Source organism: Cuculus canorus, chromosome 2, assembly GCF_017976375.1.
Source record: "Cuculus canorus isolate bCucCan1 chromosome 2, bCucCan1.pri, whole genome shotgun sequence".
NCBI lineage: Eukaryota > Metazoa > Chordata > Aves > Cuculiformes > Cuculidae > Cuculus > Cuculus canorus.
In genome coordinates this window covers 31862202-31880948 of record NC_071402.1, presented here as the reverse complement: position 1 = coordinate 31880948, position 18747 = coordinate 31862202, and the positions used below count along the sequence as shown (strand labels likewise).

Genomic DNA, 18747 nt, shown 5'->3' with positions numbered 1-18747 from the left:
TCATTTTGCGAAATGCAGTTAGTGCCAAGCTGTAAGCAGAGACCTCTCCCTCTGGAACTGAATTAAGCTGAGGCTTGACTGTGGCTGCGGGTAAAACCTTTGGGGACAGAATAAAACTGAAATATTTCTGTAGAGTTTATCAAGTGTTAGATGTCTCACTTCTTTTTAATACCTTGACAATTTATAAGGCTGTCTTTTCTAATAAGAGATATATTAATTCTACTATGTAAATAATTTGACTAAGTAAAATTACAAATAAGTGACTTCTGGAATGATGTAGCCTATTGCAGGGCACTAGTGCAAGTGTGTGCAGTTTTGTCTTTCACTCAGCTTTCAAAAAACACTGTAAAAGAAGGTGCTGCAAATTACACATCTGAAGACTGAAAACCACCAGTAATTTTATGTGTCCATGCATGGACATATTCCGTATCCTGTTCAGAGCATTTTCCGAGGATAGTTTCTCCAAACATCTTTCAATTTAAAATCTAATTGTCTCCTGACCTAGTCATATTTACTCTTAAAAAATCAGCTATTTTGGCATACATATTAATCTCCATCAGTATTCCTGGGGAGCTACATGAGGGCAAAGCATGTGATTTCTTGCTAAGATTAGGTTCTCCAAAGACTAAGTAGTTCTGCGAATGTTGCTGTCTTACTGCAGCTGTTGCTTGTCAGCTTGAAGAGATCGTTTATGACTTTAGGCTTGTCTTTAGGCTGCGTTCAAGCTTACAATACCATTCATGAATGATTGTATTATTGGATAAAATTAGTTGAAAAGCTAAATTTTTTACATTTTATTTTGGAGTAAAATGTGTGTGCTGCAACCATCACAAATCAGTGGAACTTCAGAAAACATGGTCATTGTTACCACTTTTCTTATTTTGAAGAGTGAATGTGTCTGATACTTAAACTATTCTCATCTATGGAGGACAGGGAGAAGAAGAGACATATTCCCTTCTACACCACCCTCTAAAAAATACCAACACCTCAAAAGGATCCCTACTTATCTGGGGTTCAGAGTTAAGTTTATTGTGCAGCCATAACTCCTGTTGATAGTTAGTTCTGGGAAGATCTAACTGTCCATCGTCTTAAGAAAAACCAAGGGACCTAATTTTGTCATTGCACCAGAACACATATTTTGTTGAAAAATGCTGCTTTTTCTGTACAAATCATTTGTCATTGGGGTGTGAGCTTAAAAAAAAAACATGAACTGACTAATAGACTGGTTTTTAATGCAGAATTATAACTTGCATTCACTTATGTGTAATGTATGTACCTTTCTGGTTTTGGTCAGAATTCAAGGTAATATTCCCAATGGAGGTTAGGAAAGAAAAAAAAAATTATTTCTGGGAAACTGTAAAGATAAAAATAGTGGCAGCACGGGAAGCTCACAGGAAATTTTTGTTAACAAGCTGTGGAAAAGCCTATTTCTTCAATGGAAAGTGGTAATTATTTTATCTTTCTGTCTTGCAGTGCAGGAAGATGCTAATAAAGATTTTATCAAGAAAAATAAATAAAGGGATTTTGATAAACCAACCACTGGGAAGGGGTAATTTCCTAAGAGCAGCACTACTGATCTTGAGTAGATGATGTGGTGTAAGGCAGCAGTAGTGGGACTGGCTCCTCACTCCTGGCTGCCGGGGGTGCTACTGATGTTCTCAGCCACAAATCCATCCCAGATCCCAGTGTGTACATCAGCAGTTGCCCGTGCTGGTCTGGCGATGTGAGGAGGATTGTACCCCTCTAGGCTTCTATCTTGCAGGTTAGTATGTTGAACCCAAGGCATGAGAAGCAGCCCCTTACCACCACCTTCTGGGCTCTCAATGCCCCTCCTGTTAAAGCTCTCCTACCTGCTGCTGAATTTTTGGAACTGAGGTTTGGTTGCAGGTAGGAAAACAAGTGGTGGCTCAGTTCATCAAGGAGAAGGCTGTGTTTCAGAAATGTACTCTCAAACATCTGTTTTTAAGTGAAGCAGTGTTCTTTACTCTTCTTCCAAGAGCTCTGGTCCCCACTCATCCAGTAGTGTGACAGACTGCATGTCAGCCTGGCAATAGCAGGGCGTTAAGCGCAGGGTGCAGCTCTCCTCCTCCCAGTGATGCTGCAGGTGAGGCATTCAGCAGGCACCTGAGGAGCATGAGAGCTGTTTATGGTCACCATTTGTTGGCATCTGGGATGTGCCCGCAGTCCAGCCCTTTCTGTGTCCATGGGTCACATCAGCTGCTTACGTCTGGGGTTGTCCTCTTCATCAAGTGAAGGTTTCCAAGCCGATTGTTGTCTATTTTGGTGCCTCAGATGAGGCTCTCATATGTGAAAGAAATGGAGGTGTTCAGCCTGGAGAAAAGAAGGCTCTGAGGAGACCTTATAGTGGCCTTCTAGTACCTGAAGGAGGATACAAGAAGAGTCATGAAGGACTGTTCACAAGGGCTTCTATTGATAAGATGAGGGGCAGTGAGTATAAACTGGAGAGGGGTGGATTTAGACTAGACATGAGGAATTTCTTCACGATGAGGGTGATGAGGCACTGGCACAGGTTGCCCATCCTATTGTCCAATTAATCAGTCTTTAATAAGTTGTTATGATTTCAGAAACATCTTATAGAATGCTCCGTTTTGCGTTTAAGAACTTAGTCTCTTTCAAGGTAGATTTCTATTAAAAGGGCATTTAATTTTGAATGAACAACAGCAATAGCAGATGCAGCTAATGAAGGATAGTAAATCAACAGAAAAGGGAACTCAGCAAATTTTAGACCCTTCCTCTCTAGAAGTATTGAAGCAATACACCATGTGACTGTTTTTATCCCCAGCTTATCTGTTCCATTTCTGCACCATTCATTTTTGGATGGGAAAATAACTTGCTAGTAATTCATAGGCCATTTCACAGGCAGGGTTCCATTTTGCCACCTGTTTTATTTGGTGCACTTTTACATGGGTTCTGAGCAGCTGTGGTATTTTCAGTGTGTGTCACAGCCAATGTTGTCCGTTATCTTATCTGACCTAGATGATATGATACAATTTAGTGCCTTTTTCTGTGTATGGTTAAGATTAGGGAACAGTTGCGACCAAGGCAGCTAAAGTTGTGTTGAGGTAAGACTGTGACATGTAAGGAGATGAACAGGGATTGCAGTAGAGGGGCACGTCTCTTTGGGAGCGTTAATCCACCACTGGCAAATTTGGAGAGGTTTTATAAGGTGGGGGAACTGCCACATACTCTTCCATGGAGGCAGAGTCTTGCAGACATCATAGCATCATATACACTGTTTTCAGGTGCTTCTGAGGAGCGCTAGAAAGAGATCTCTGTGCCATAGTGTTCTCACATTTCTGTTATGGTCCCTTAAGGCACTTTTGGTACTGCTGGTACACCCATACTTGGGGTACTCCTGGGCAAAATACCAGTCTCAAATCAATGTGGCATCTTTCTTGTGCTTATTCTGCCCCAAGTAATATTCCTTATTCCCCTGCTTTATAAGGGTCTTATTTGAATGCAAACATTATTCAGTGGTGCTCAGAATGCAGCATGTGAACCTGGACAAAACGTCTTCCCCAGTGCTTATTAATGTATATAATAGCAGGCCAAAATCTCAAGCGTTTAACTCTATGAGTTTGGAGTGAGCCATTCAGGAGTTGTATGAACAGCTTCTTCTAACTGCAGATCAGCTTCTTCTAGCTGCAGATTCTGAGGCACTAGCTAAAGCTGCTGTCCTCTCCATTTCCCTGGCATGTAAATCTCTTCTCCTCCTGGGAATGGCCTCTAGGCTATAGTTAGAGCTCCGAGTTAGGTTTAGTCTGGCAAGTAGAAGGCATTCTTCATGCGTTTTTGTGCTTTTAGGAAAAGAGGTTCTAGGAAAGTTAGTCTCTAGGACACACGATACAAAGAAAGTACCAAATGATTTAATTCTGGTAAAAAAAAGAAAACTCTTTACTGTTGTATAAACAGAAACACCTTGACTCTTAGCTCTGTGAGGTGGTAAACAGAGTATGCACCTATAAAAAGTAGGATTCAAGGTCTCAATGTGGTATGGAGAACTCCATTGGCCACACATCAGCCAGGGACCATGAACCCCTTGACAGCAGCAGCCTCTTCTGCTGCCTCAGCTGAGCAAAACAGCAGAAACAAACCAGTGCTACGTGAGCATGTTGCAAAACTGATAAGAAGCCAGGTCTGCCTCAGAAGCAGTATTTTAGCTGATACAGCAGTGCATATGTGACTGCAAAGCTAACATTATAAAAAGATTTTGGACTGAAATATCAGGTGTATCTTCACTTGAAACTGGATTACATAACCATATGAAGACATAACGGTGCATGGGCACCACTGTCATCATCACCAGTTAGACTCCATCTCTCAAGGTCTGGTCTCTCTTGGGCTAAGTTCTCAGTGCACTTTGGTATGTGTGCATATAGGTTGCCAACAGTTGTCTAGTGTATGGGAAGCACTAGCAATTACCAGTGTTTCTGATTTTGACTTTTGATCCTTGAACGATTATCATCCTCTTCCTATTCTGTCCTTCCTGGTCATACTGTTTGGAGTGTGTGTGTGGCACAAGGCTGTTCTTTTTACTCCAGGTAACAAGAGTCCTCAGTTCATCTAGAAGCCACCTGGGAAAGATCCTGGAAAAACCTTTAACCAGGTGCTGGAATCGGGCTGAAGCTGCTGGAAACCTGCCTCTCGCTGACTCTGTCACAAGATACCCTCTTAGCCATTACGCTTGCAAAGAAGCGCTCCATTGTCAGTGACTTTTGGTAGGCAAATTTTCTAGGAGCCCACCCAGGAAACTTGCATCCTATAGTGACCTTTCAAACCTATCTAAATCCAAGATAGAGATTTACCCAGGCAGTCAAGAAATTGCTGTAGTCAGAACAAGACGAGGCAGCCCCATTAGGAAGGAGGGACAGGAGGACACCCTTCTGCTCCCTGCCTAGAAGCCATTTCCAGTTTCCAACGTGAGCTTCAGAAAGTGATCAAGACATTTTCACTGAGGCACATTTGTAGAGAGTCAAATGGGATGCCTGCTTCCATTCCTCTACTATCTGAATTCAGTGGGATACCTACCTCCCAGGTTCCTCTGGTGCCAATTAGATCTATTCTTTCTCCTTTTGTAGAAGCATTTCAGAAAGTTTCCAGGTCCAGAAAAGTGCTCAGGATTGTCAAGGCTGAAGTCACTGCTACTAAGCCCGAGAGCACAGCTTAGATGAGTGTCTTAACTAAGAACCGGGGGATGTATGCAAAGCCAGGACAGGGCCAGCTGGTAAACAAACTTATTAAGGGATTCCTTCCCTCCTTTTTCAGCCCTGCACCCAGGGTGTGCACTGGAGATGCACGCCCTGGTGTGCCAGCCTGAGAGTGCTGGGAACGAACCGGCTCCAAATGAGTGCTGAGGTGGCAGTATTGACAGGTAGCTGGGGTGTGACAGCCTGCCCTTCCCAGGTTATTTGCACCGTCTGTGGGCACGGGGGAGTAGAAGCCTACAGCATTTTGCTTTTCCTTCCAGAAAGACTTCATGAGAATACTTCATGGTTATCTTGCCCCACCACAGGCAGGAGCTGAATGTCATAAATGTGGCAGATTGATTGATCTTCTAAAAGAGTATTTTAAAATCCCACAAATAGTGAGGAGGTGAAGTGGGCATGACTTTCTCTTTGCAACACCAGTTATGAAAATGTTGGAGATCATCTTCAAATAAACCCCGGGGCTAGCCTTTTTCTTTTTCCCAAGTCAGCTCTCTTATCTGTCCCTCGGAAGCCTGCCATAGTGAAATCAGCTTGGTGATAAACCAGGTGAAAAACTCCTTCTGCAGAGGTAGCCTGAGATGCAGGTGAGAGCCTGGCTGTCATGGCAGGAGATGGGCTGATGGCTGGACAAGACAGAGACAGAGTCAGTTTTTAGCTTTCCTATGCTGACAGCCCCAGGGTAGCAGGTTGGATGAAGCTCTGCTCGTGCCCTGGGCAATGTGTGTCTGCTAGGGACTGGGCCACTGCTCAGCACGTTGATTTCTTACTGTGTATTGGCATCATTGCACTCAGAGCGAACCAGGAAAATAGTTATTTAAGAATAAAATGACAAAACCGTGCGTATGTGTGTAGTGCAAGCTGGCACCAATGGTGTCAGCTACAGCCAGCTCCTGTGTAGGTCTTTGCTTGTTAAGTTGCATCACCACCTTTGACTGGTCCCGTTTGAACAGAGGCACCAGACAAATGAGAGGAGGAGGAGAAGGGGGGAAAGGTGTGTAGGCTGGAAATTACCCTCATCTTTCACCCAGACAGCTCTTTGCGCGTTGCTGTGGAGGTGCGGCAGGCTACATGTGAGATGACTGCCACATGCTGCATGTCAGTCCAACAGAGTTAGCAGCTAAACAAAATGCAAGGTGTTAGGTGTGTGATGTACCTGAAAAATGGGCAGACTGGAAAGGCGTTGGTAGCCTGTATGACATGAGGAGGTGCAGCTTGTGCTGCACTGTTTTATGGACCATGTAGAGATTTTTGGCAGAAGGCTATAAAACTAGACAGTCTGGAAAAGCTAAAGGTGCAATCAGGAATGTAGAAATGCAAGCCCAGGAGAATGAAATTGCTTTTATGATTCCTTGCTCACTAGGGGAGATCTGGCTGCTGGTGGTCCCGACAGTATTTATGCTTTTTAAGATTAAATTGTCCATTTCTTACAATTTGGAAGTATTCCTTGAAGTGCAGAGTGGGATTCAAATATACCTTTTACTTTCCAATATCTCTGTAATAAGAGATATCTCTAAAGAGTTAGGAGATTTTACACAGTAATTTACGACTAATTTACACAATACAAGTATGAGAAAAGTAAATAAAGCATGCTTCACTAAGACAGACATCTCTAGCTCCTGTTATTATCAGGATATCTTGCAAATCATTCTTTACTAAAAATATCTTCACCAGAAAAATGTTGAAGGCCTTTTTTTTTTTTAAATCTATTTGGAGGGAAGAAAATAGGCTAGAGTAGATTTTCTTTTACACTGGGAAAAAACCTGGAATGACTGTAATGCTTAGTTTTATTTATACATAAAATTGATGATCCAACAGCTTCTTGGCTGCTGCTTTATTCTTGTGTCCCTTTACTTTTAAAGTGAAGAAGGGTGTGTCTGTTCCCAGCCTGCCAATATTATTGATAGATTATTTTAGGAAAAGTTAAGTAAATGCTAACTGGTTGACTTCTGAAAGGAGGACAAGTGCTGAAGAAAAATACATGTTACGATGCATGTAACTTGTTCACTTCAGCTACCCACAAGCAGGAGGAAATGTAGCAAGGCTCACATAAAGCATATTTAGTGTTTCAGTTAAAACTTAATATGATCTTACGTGTGTAGGAAATCTTTGTGCTGGCTTTTGCAGGTATTTGTTGATGCCTGCTGGCCTCTGCCTGTGTGTTTAAATGTTAAAGAGTGCCCTTCCCTCACTATTGGAGGGTGCTTGCAGCAGGATGGGAAAGAAGGACCACTGCTGGGGAGCAGTGTGGAAAACACACTGCAAAGTCTTGGGGAGGGCACTTCATTGCTCCACATAGGTTGAGTCAAAATAAAAGGTGTTGCATATTAGGGAAAGATTTGCCTGCTGTTTCTCATTAATTTATTACTTGGTTTGTTCTTTATCATAAAGCAGTTCTGATTTTCCTTCTGCCTTTTCAATAACCAATGAAGATTTTGTTTGCTTTCCCCTTTTTGTGCTGTCTTCAAGACAAGCAATTTCTTGCCCTTGCAGGGGCATGGAAATAAATTGATTTCAGAGATACATGCTTCTGAATAAGATACACAAAAAATATAACATCAGTAGAAGTGCCAATGACAGAGGTAGTTTATTTGATTTGTAGAGTATAAACCAACAAGTATAATGATAACTGACTCCAATGGCATGCACCACAGTGATTTTATGCGGTTAACTGCTTCAGCTAAGTGCCACTATCACTCAGTACGGTCATTAACAATGTGGTGACTGGCACTCTGAACTACTACTACTGAGTGTCATCCTAGTCATTCCTTTGACATGAAAAATGAAGCATGCAGATATAATTATTTTTTATTTAATAGATCATTTGCCTCTTGCCCTGAAGAAAATGACTCATTAGGTAGGAAGTCATACTCAACAGTTTCACAATGTAGAAGATAATAATGGGGCACAAACACCTGCTAGAAAAATTATTTATTATACATATGTTAACTCTGGTGGAGCTTCAAAACAGGTCAGTAAGCCTAGAACTTCTGACCTCTGCTGCTTAGGTACCGAGTAGTACTGATGGTCATAAAGCACCTGGTGTTTTTTGATTGAAATGAATAATTCTATATCTCAAGATGCCATGTTATTTCAGCTGCTTTTTTAGAGCAAAAACTCAGAACGTTTAAGCTCAGAATTAAAAAGATTTATTCAACAAATATGCTTTTTCTTTTGACACCCCCCTACTGAGGTAGAGAAGAATGCAGCTTTGATCTTACCTGAACTCACATTTGAGAATTCTGAGTAGGTCTTCAACAAAGAAAGTTCAGCACTTGCAAAAATGAGAATATGTCTTCAGTTTCCACGTCCACAAATGCTCAACAGTTATTCTGAGTCCTTATTTTCCTTCTGTCTCCTAATTTACACATGTGGAGCCCAGCTTACGGGTTGGGAGAGGCGTTTTGCAATGCTTGTTTAGTGTAACAGATTTTGGCCAACACATACCAGCTGAAACTTGGCAGTCTAGGTAGGCTGCAAAGTTAAATTTTGTGTAGACATGTTTATCTTTTTGTTAGCTACAAAACATGTTTTGGGGATTACATCAAATACTGTGCTCTGATAACAGGGGCTGTAGTGTCACCAATTTGAAAATTTAGGTGGCTGACATTTTACAGATCAAATTTGTGCACTGCAGTGGGCACGAAACTTTCTCCGTAGCTCATTGCTAGCTTAGGCTAGCATATATCTATAATGGATGCCAGTTTAATAAGGTCAAACATGTTGTGTATTTCTAGAAGTTTTATTAAATATTCCTATAGCTGCTGGTTTATTTGAGATTATAACACTCAGACATCCTGTTGTATGTAACTATCTGAAATTGTTTGTGCTTCATCAATGGATTAGATGACTTTCTGTAGTAGTTATACTCCTACTAATTCCTTCCAAGTACAGCAGACTTTCCTAATGTGCCGTGTTTTACAGGTGTCTCCATCTGGATCTAAATTAAGCATTATTGGAAAGAACACAAACCTATGCAGAAGTGGATCAGCTTCTGGAATACCTGTTGTCTTCCTAATTAATCTTAATGTTCTGGTCTGCAACTCTATTCAGGCTACTTCTTTAAAGAGTGCTGCCCTAATGGTTTGGGGTTTTTTAAATGTTTTGTTTTAAGAGGATGTAAAGTGCTGACAGCGAAGGATGTAAAATCATCTTTAATAAACATCAAAGTTTCAAACATTTATTAAATAATCAACTTCCTTGTAGCCCTCTGTCCTGCTACAATGAAGTACTTGTTAGACATAGGTTTGGTAAGCTTCTTTCAGAGTTAAACCATAGACAATACTTATTATCTGAATATCACAAAGATGTCCTTTAGTGTCTTTTAAAAAGCACAAGTTTTTATTTTCTTATTTGATAGAACCCTGTTATGACATTTATATATGTATTTTTTAATGTTATTCTACAGTTAGTTTTACACCAATTCCCAATATGCAACCAAAGCCATCAGAGTACTAGTAACATTTTGTGTGTAGTCTCAAACTACAAAACATCTGCAAGATTTGCTTCTTCTCTTAGGGCTTCTTCCTTTTTAGTAAGAGGATATAAGAATTAGACATCTCCCATTATTGATCCTTTTCTCTGCCAAAAATGAATGAGATATTAGTTCTTGTGGACAGGAGAAAAAATCTCAAAGTCTCAATAGAATAAATAAGATTGTTAGAACCAGGATTTCCAAGCCTTTGAACTATAATCAACTTAAACCAATTTTGCAAATCTTTAATTATTGTCAGTACTTTACTAAAGAGAGCTTATTTAGAGCCAGTTAGTACTTGTCTTGTAAGCAAATACATTGTGCAAGGACTCCATCCCTGCCTGGTACACTGTTACTGCAGCCTCCTCTTCCTAGCCTAATGCTAGGAATTTCCAGCAGTTCTGTCACTGAATTTGTACCTACTTGTCCCAGAATTCTGGTTTCATTGGTTGATGTGAGCAACAAGTCAGCAATCATGAAGATACTTGGTTTCTCCAGGTTCCCTGAAAATTAGAAATTGGGTGGAAGAAACCCAATACCTTTACTGAAGGAGTGCCTTTGATACAAACTTATACTTTATTGTGCATCAGATAATGAACATGAGAGAAACAATTATGAAATCTTGCAGTTTGCAGTTAATCTGGTGGCAAAGCTGGAGAAAACCAAGCATGGTTTGGTCTCTATGCCTTTGCAGGTGTTTCTCTTCTGTACGTGATGCTGTGCTACTGCCACTCTGTGCAGGAGCAGGGATTATACGTCTGAAGTGTCCTAACAGAGCTGTATGATTCTTTCTTACGGATTTTCGTAATGGAGCGGAACCAGAAGCTGCTTGCCCTTTTCTAAACAGGAAAGGTAAAATGTGAATGATACTACAGTGTGCTCATACTTTTGTTCCCAGCTTTCTGTGGCCCTGATAAATTGTGATAGATTACATTTATGAGCATGTGTGAGTTTTGCAGAGTTTGAAAGGAATACGGCTGTTGAAATGGTGTTTTCTGGAGCTCTTTTGTCTCTCTGAAGGTTAATCTATAGCTGTGAAAAAATACTCTAAATATTTTTTCATTGATGGATATTGGAATCACTGGTCTGCACAACACTTGTTGATGGCCTTAAGACAGCTGCCTAATCATGTTGAACAGGGGCTGCTCCAGATGCTGAGTGCTTGCAGGGTGCTCTGTTATGCAGTTCTGCAGGGTACATACAGGTCTTGTGTGACTGCGAATTAAAGTACTGACCTCTGTGTATCAGTTGAGATACAATGACGTGATAAAATAATTTGAGAATGTGCATTCTAATAAAGGAATGTGCATTTAAATAAGGGTAATGTCCCCTGCAACGAAATTACAGCCACTCAAGGCTTCCTTCTCAATTAAAAAGCAGCTGAACAAACTTGAACAAACCATTGATTTTGTAAGATTTTATTCGCTCTTTTTGATATCCACTCTACACTTTGGATTTTTTTTTTATTTGTTAGACTTCATCTTTAGAGGTAGGACATTGGATCACTGTGGTCCAATACATGAGATGTATTTTAAAGATATTTCTTTTTCCCCAGCCTTATGAATGACGATTATTTTATGAGTAAAACTCCAAGATGCTGAATCTTTGCCTCTATTGTCATGATCTGGGATATAGCCATGTCTGAATGATGTGGGATTTTTAACAACTATTCAGATTGAAAACTGGTGACAATATAAACCCAGGGTTTCTGTCAGCTAGCCCTTTATTTCTGAACCCATCACTGCAGAAAGAACCAGGAAGGAGGAACAGCAAAGTGACTCCAGGGGACTTTCTCCTTAGAGGATGTCAAACACTGCTGTTACAAGTAACTAGAAGAATTAGTGTAACCCTGTTTCAATCCTGTGTGTTGCACTAGTTTTGCAAAACAGGATTCCAGGTTGTGCTGGGGGACAATGGGTCCTTGTCCTTCTGACCGCAAGCTATAATCCTCCAAGTTCTTCTCAAAGAGGAAGGGATTTCTCTGACAAGCTTCCTTTAAGTAAAGGATTGAAAAAACAGTGAATTTCACTGTGAGGAATAAACAAAAGTGGATTTCAGTACTTCACTGCAACCTCATGTACCAGAGTTGTTTATAGACTTCAGCTTATTAAACAATAACCAAAAGCAAATTCTTTCAGTCTTGGATATACTGCAAGATCAGCATCTCTCCAAATGAATTTTTGGGAGAAAGATGACAGTCTGTCAGCACTGTAAAAATTGTGTTCTTATTCAAAAGGTACAAGAGTGAAGGTCACAACACTGAGTAGCTAAGACTTCCAGGAAAAAGAGAGTAAAAAAGTGAATCAGCAAGCACGAAGAAAGAATATTTAAAATGTCAGAGACAAGACATCTGTTATGAGATATGGATTTCTTTCTTGTCTTCAAGTTCAGCCAAGACTGTCCTTTCTCAGGCTTCTCTGTGGTCTACTTTTGGGAATGTGGTGATTAGCAGTATCTGCCTATTCATACAATTGTAGAATAGGCTTGGAAGGGACCGTCAAGATCATCCAGTTCCAACCCCTCTGCCATGGGCAGGGACGTTTCACTAAATCAGGCTGCCCAAGGCCCCATCCAACCTGGCCTTGAACACCTCCAGGGATGGGGCATCCACAACTACCCTGGGCAACCTGGGTATAAACGTAATATTGTAATATATTAATCTCTTTCATTTTCTGTTTCCAATCTTTTTGCTTTCCATTTTTTTAAAGTAGGGTATCTGATATACCCTTACATAAAAGATGAACAGAATTTTTACTGATTATTTTAACATATTCCCATTTTTTTACATTATGTGAAGTGCAAACTTCTAGATTTTATACCAATAGTCTTAATTTCAACAGGGGATTGTTTGTTTTCCTCTGATTCTGAGCTATTTGGAAATAATCTTTTTAGGGAGACATGCCTGTAATTTATACTATTGAGAACTATCATCCTTTTCTAGAAACAGAATTCATAGCAGCAATGAAGAAGCGGGATGTTGCATCAGGCAACGTTTTGGGAACCTTCAAATTAAAATTGTTTTAAATTGTTTGAAAATCAGAGCTGTTTACACTGTCTGCAAACTTGAAAGACAGTGGAAGTACTGAGGGAAGAGATATGGTACATACTTTTGGTAGGGAAAATGGGGAGGAAAGAAAGAAGAGAAGGGGTTTGTGGGCCAGTCAACTACCAATTTCCAGATAATTCTGGAATTAAAATTCCAAATGCATGTGAGTACTTGAAAGATCAAAATGAGATGAATTATAATCAACAAGTTGTCTCGAGCCAATATTATTTCTTTTTTTGATAGCCTAATGTGTCTCTTGGACAGAGAGGAAACAGTAAGTTTTATCTTGGCATTATTAGGGGTTTTAATACTGTTATTTAGTACATGCTCATACAGTAAATAAGGTAGAGAAATATGTCTAAGATAATGCATGAATAGCTATGTGCAAGGCTTAGAATTCAGATTTCAAACAGCTTCACACTGAGAATGCTGTCAAAGAAGTAGAATAGGTATTGGGTGGGATCTTGAAAAGGTCTGGTTCCATGCCAAGCCGTGTTTTGCTTGGGTGGTGGAGAGTGTGCCACTGAGTTTGCAGATGCCATGAAACTGTAAGGGATGCATGTTGGAGAACAGGCTAAATATTGGATATAAACTTGATGAGCAAGGATAGTTTTGACAGCAGGAAAACTAAAATAAGCGTTTCAATAGGAAGATGTGAAAGATATGCACCTGGCAGGAGTAAACCAGTACAAAAACGAAATACAAACCTGTGAATGAGACTCTAAAGCAGACAATGAACTTTCTTTTCCTATGTCATGTCTTTCTGTGCTTTTCGCATCACAGTATATGTGGATATGTGTAGACAGAGTGTTTTCTTCCATCCTTTATGACCTTTGCCTTGAACAATCTTATTCTATCCTTCATCTTCAAAATTTTTTTGTGGCTTATTCACTTCCTGTTGTATAGTTTCTTCTTGAGTTCCAGTTATTGAGGACCCACAGCTTTGTCATGTGGATCTATTTTTAAGTTTCCTCATTCTTTTTTTTAGATGGGGCAGTTTAATTTTTCTATGAAGAAGAGTACTACTTTTCTGCCAGTGAAATATAATCTGTTCCTTGAAGCCGGTGTCTTCTATCTTGGTGTCCACTGTTCTTCTTTGTCATTTTTTTTCCTAGGAATGCTAAACCACCATGTAATGATTTTGCTACTTGACCTAGCTATGTATGCACCGTTGATTCTCCTAGAAGTGCTGCTGACTGTTGGAAATCTCCTTCTCTCATTCCTTTCTTCACCTTCTCTGTCAGACTGCCCCACTGAAATCATTAACAGTATTTGTTTTTCTTTCCCAACACCAAGAGTCAGATTTCTGGACAACTACAGGGATCACACTTCTGGGTTCTGGGTCACCTCACCTTTACCAGGTCAATTCTAGCATAACAACTTCTATTACCCCTGTGCCAAGGAGATGCTCTTCTGGCACAAGGTAGCAGCATGCGTTTTCAAAGACTTACTCTGATGCACATCCAGCCTGCATGAATTATCCCATCCATTCTCATTTATGTTAATTGGCATAGGTAATCACACTTAATATTTAAGAAGTTCAGGGTCCTCAGTTTCCTACATTTCTTTCACTGGTACAGATGTCTGAAGTGTTCTGTAGAAGGACTGCATGTTTTTACTTGCCATCTCGTATGACATATCTTAAGGAATAATCATGCCAGATCTCTTTCTTACTTCTGGGCAGTTATAATTGGCAGGCCATCAAAAAAAAAAACATTTCCACAAAAGGAGGAAATATTAGTGGTAAGGCACTGTTGAAATACAGATCTGGAAGAAGGGAACGGGAACATATTCAAGAAAGATAAAAGTTGACAAGAACCGATGCAGACACTTGATATTGAGGGGGCAGAGATCCTCTGATCCTAACAGATAACAGGCTCTTTTGCCTACCAAAGACAAAAGATGGGATTGTTACTTATGGGTGAATCCAGAGACTGAGCACAATGGGAAGGACCTGGATAAACTAATGGGCGATTGATGCCAGAACAAATGCAAAGAAATAGGTTGCAAATAATTTCAGGCTAGACACTGGAAGATGGCTGCTAAGGAAGAGAGAAAACACATTTCTGGAGCAGTTTCTGCTAGAAGAAGGATTTAGGCTAGTTTTTGGCAGAGATAAAAAGAGACAAAAAAAGATGTGTAATAACAATATGAAAATAGTCTTGCTAGGAAGTTGTAGATAGACATCATGGTAAAATGGGCAAATAGTACCTTTCAATCCTGAGCTTTGGAAATTATTTTCAGTGTGCTGAAGTCTCTCTCTCATACTCACTTTCATTTTTTTTGATACGAACTTTTTTGTATCCCCAACTTAAAAGCATGGATTGATTCAGCAAAGCTGCACGAGTGTATCTGTTGTGATTCTTTGAAGCTGTGAATGAAAGAGCAGTTTTCTGAGGAGAGAAATGATTATTTAAAGGGCTGACTCTTAAATCCTTGTTATGTTTATCTTATTCTTTGTTCCCAAGAATTGATTACTCATCTTAAAATCAATGGTTGCCTATGAACAAGCAATTAAGTTATAATTTGATTACTTGTGTACAAATAAAATATAGTCTTGGCCTGTAATGATGGTAACAAGCCTAAAGTTAAGATTCTATCAGAGTTTTGGAGGTTTTAACAGGAAAAACACATTGGTTTTGGCATTCCTGTAAGCCTCTTGCAAATTTCAGTTAATGTGTGGAACAATTTGCATAATGTACTTTGTGTTAATGTTCAAGTGTAGGATAAGGAGGAATACTTGGGTTTTTGTTTTGTTTTGTTTTGTTTTTTCTTGTAATATCATGTTTTAAATAATGTTTTTACCAGGAAAAAAATATTCTATACACCTCTTTTTCTTTTGGGAGCTATGGTTGGCTGAGCACCACCAATACTGGTGAAAGGTGTATTTATCACTAGTTTCTCATAGTTCATCTGGGTAGCAGGGTAAATTCCTGGTGGATGTGAATTTGCTGATCATGAGTTGCCTCAAAATACTGAAATAAGACATTGCGAAGACTAGAAACAAGAGCCATAATGAAAGTGTATCATTGTTATTTATTAAGCTTCATTTGTGCTTCTGCAGATTGATGTTAACATAGATTAGATTCTATACTAGGGGTAATAGTTTCTCTGAAAATTACAGTGAAAATAAGACACATAAAAAATGCAAGAAAAGAAATATTACCACTGTATCATACTCAATTTAGGAGGAGCATGAATTTTCAAAAGATGTTTATTGTTTCTGTCAGATTTCACTAGTACAGAAGTTTCAAATAAAAATTCTTAAATTCTCTCAAGGGAGATTGTACTCTGCATTTTTATTATTTACTTTATTGCTGTCGTGAGTTTCCACACAGTAACAAAGATTAAGCTTTCCAAACAGTTGAACCTGGGATAACCCAGTAGCCTGTGGTGGATTGGATTGGGACTGCTTAGACATTTTCAAGCTTAGGGTACATGTGAGAGGTGTAGGAGATGTCCACTGTTTCTTCAAGAACATCCATATATCTTACTTAAGCTGCACTTTTCTAGGAAGCAGCTGTTGCATTTATCTTTGCAGCCATGGAGGTGAAATTCACCATTTTGCTGTCCTGGGATTATTTCGCTGCTTCAGTGGAGTGATGCTTCTGTGTAAAATCATCCACCTCTCTTACAACAGCCTTGTAGGTGTTTTGTGGTTTTTTTTATTATTATTTATCAATTTGAATTGATAAATTACCACTATATAGACCAAAATAAAACACATCATATAGAACTAGGTGGATTTGTTTATTTATGAACAGCAGCAGTAGTAAATGGCATTTTAAGTGCTATGGAACACTACTGTTATGCAATCATTTTCCTTTATGTGTGTATAAGCCTTTACAACTTCCTCTTAAAAAATAGTTTTCATATAAAAAATTGACTTGTTGCACATGGTCTCTACTTTATATGCAGTGATGAACATGACACTTTGTGGAATTCGGACCTTGACAAAGTAATGGTTATTTTTTTATGTGCTGTATCAATTAAAACCTTATATAAATAGTGCATAGAAAACTTCATGTAAAAATTAAATGGCAAGATACTTTCTCACCAATCAGACAAAATGTGGGAGCATCTTGTAAAGATTTTAAGTTTATATGATGCATTTTTCCCCGGTTCTTGTTTCACTTTGACTTTTCTTCAGTTTATTGAAGGAAAGGAAGGACTTGTGATCACAAAGGACCATCAAATAAACATAAACACTTAATAAGATGATGTCATCTTTGTATTTTATGCATCCATGGTGAGCTGAATGAAAATATGAAGGAAGAAAAAGGAAACAGGTATTACTTCTCTATGTGGCATCAGTTATTCTCTTACTGGATTGCAGTGTCACTTTTTAAATCACTGCTATTAAAGACATATTTTAAAAATAATTGAAACAGCTCAGAAAATAACCACAGGGACTAAGTATAAATACTGTCTTCAAAAAGAGTTCAGTTGGTTCACTTTATCCCAGAAACAGTCATAACTTGGTGTGAAGTTGAGTGATGAGGGAGACCTCCGGCTAGAAAAGCATCTTCCAGTTTCAGGTATGGTGCAAGTAGGAGCTAGAGGTCGGCCAGCAGGGTGGACATCACACTGACAGGGGTAGGGAAGTGCTGAGAGGAGAGAGCTTTGCTGAAGTCTGATGAAGAACTGAGAGTGTTGTGCTGATAAATGGGGTGGTTTAGTGTAGGAAGATAGTGCAGATAAAGTAACTATTTTTTTTCTTTTAGAAATTAGAGTGTGGTATCCTTTTAATTTGTTTAAGAAAAGAGTTTATCTTATTAGTATATAAACTTTAGGGCCAGGAATGCATAGATGTATAACCGGTAGGTCCTCTTCTTAGGGAAAACATTTACAGTGACCAATCCTCCAGGAGAGGGAGCTAGAACTGCCTTTTAAATGTTAGCAGCAAAGCCTGTGAAACAGCACAGCGTTAACTCAGCTGAAGTGCTTATCTTCTGATCAAGCCAGTATTTTAGCTCAAACGCCATAGGCAATGAGCTGCTCCTGTATGGGCTTTGCCCACCTTCACGTAGGAGCAGCAGAACCCCCTTGGGATGGCCACAGCGTAACAGCAAGGAAACTGCTCTGATCCACTCAAACGGTGATTCCCACAACCTCCTCCTATTTTTCCTATATACCCTTTATATACTGTGCCAGGCAATTATTAGCAGTGCAAAGACACGAGTGTCTTACTCCTGTTAGTTCAGATAATTAGCAAAAAATGCAGTTCCTAATTGGCAAGCATAGTTTATTTTTCTGCATACCTAAGGAAAGAAATGCAGGAGGCAAACTGGGGGGGGGGGGGGGGGGGGGGGGGGTTAAACTGGAAATAAAATGTGTGAGTGCCTTGCTGTGCAATGAAAAGTAAAAACAGTTTTCGTATCATTGAGCTGGATCTACAAAGATGTACTTCCTACTGACTTAAACACAAACAAAATAACAAACCCACTAATTGGAACCACCATCTAGGAATATGTGTCTACATGGAAAAAAGCCAGACATAAAATCAGCTAGTGAATGATAATGGATTTCGGAATAACTTGGAGTTTTGAAATCTACTGCAATAAAAAAAAAAAAACAAAACTGTTCTGCAGGAAGAAAAATACTGCTGCTACAAAGAATTCCTCTGCCAAGTAAGAACCCCTTAAGAAGGTCAACTGGAACTGCTGGTTGAACACATGAAGCTGAAGCCAAATCCTACTCTGGACATGTGGAGCTAATGGAGCAAAGGTGTATGCTGAGGGAGGCCTGTGAAGAAGCCTTTCCAGGGAGATTCCCAGGTCAGAGAAGTGTCCACAGAGGTCTGTGAGTATGAATACCTGTATGTACATAAAGAAAATGAGAAATTATGGAAAACTTTTAAATGGTCAAAGTGTAGAAATACTTTTGTTTTCAAGTTAACAGAATTAAGCAAGAATAGTATCTTTTTTTTTCAGTGAAAAATACTGAGTTTTTTGCATCACTGGGTGTTACAAAACAAAAAAAGCTTTTCTTCAGGCATGAGG

General features: G+C 39.4%; 1 long non-coding RNA gene across 1 annotated transcript in view; it reads left to right on the top strand.

Annotated features, from left to right (window-relative positions):
- LOC128851148 (uncharacterized) overlaps positions 1-18747 on the top strand; it is a 203229-nt gene that overhangs the window by 2646 nt on the left and 181836 nt on the right. Inside the window, exon 2 of the long non-coding RNA XR_008448416.1 lies at positions 18337-18543. This is a non-coding gene — a long non-coding RNA (uncharacterized LOC128851148). The remainder of the gene's footprint in view (positions 1-18336; positions 18544-18747) is intronic.